General features: G+C 44.5%; 1 protein-coding gene across 1 annotated transcript in view; it reads right to left on the reverse strand.

Moving 5' to 3' along the window:
- Positions 1-706, reverse strand: part of unc5da (unc-5 netrin receptor Da) — a 183,779-nt gene that overhangs the window by 24,439 nt on the left and 158,634 nt on the right. The window lies entirely within an intron of this gene.

The following is a 706-nucleotide window of genomic DNA, read 5'->3' on the forward strand; positions in this document are numbered from 1 at the left end:
GACATGTATAGCCGCATGTCGTCATTCCGCCGCTGGTTGTCGAGGTGGTGTCCAGCAAACGATGTGGGCTTTGTAGATCATTGGCAGACCTTCTGGGGAAGACCTGGTCTGATCCGGAGAGACGGTATCCATCCCACTTGGGAAGGAGCAGCTCTCATTTCTAGAAATCTGGCCAAGTTTATTAGTGGACCAAATCCATGACAACCCAGAGTTGAGACCAGGAGGCAGAGTCGCACTCTAACACACTTCTCTGCCCTTCTTTTTCAGCAGTTACCCACCCAAAACCCTACGCAGAGTCGCAGTCTAACACACTTCTTATCCAAAAAAGTGACGGTGTCTGCCCCCCAACCATCGAAATTATTTAAATCAAAGGTAAACAGAAGAGGAGCTGTGCATAAAAACCTCATAAAAATTAAAACCACAAGAGCAATAGTGCAAACGAATAGGAGAGTTAAATGTGGACTCTTAAACATCAGATCTCTCTCTTCTAAAGGTGTACTAGTAAATGAACTAATATCAGATTATGATATTGATTTATTTTGTCTTACTGAAACCTGGCTGGGTGATGGAGAATATGTTAGCCTAAATGAATCCACCCCTCCCAGTCATATTAATACTCACATTCCTCGAGGCACAGGCCGAGGAGGTGGAGTTGCAGCTATCTTCGACTCTAGCCTACTAATCAGCTCTAAACCTAAACCAAACT

The sequence above is a fragment of the Micropterus dolomieu genome, linkage group LG13 (genome assembly GCF_021292245.1).
Source record: "Micropterus dolomieu isolate WLL.071019.BEF.003 ecotype Adirondacks linkage group LG13, ASM2129224v1, whole genome shotgun sequence".
In the NCBI taxonomy this organism is placed as follows: Eukaryota; Metazoa; Chordata; class Actinopteri; order Centrarchiformes; family Centrarchidae; genus Micropterus; species Micropterus dolomieu.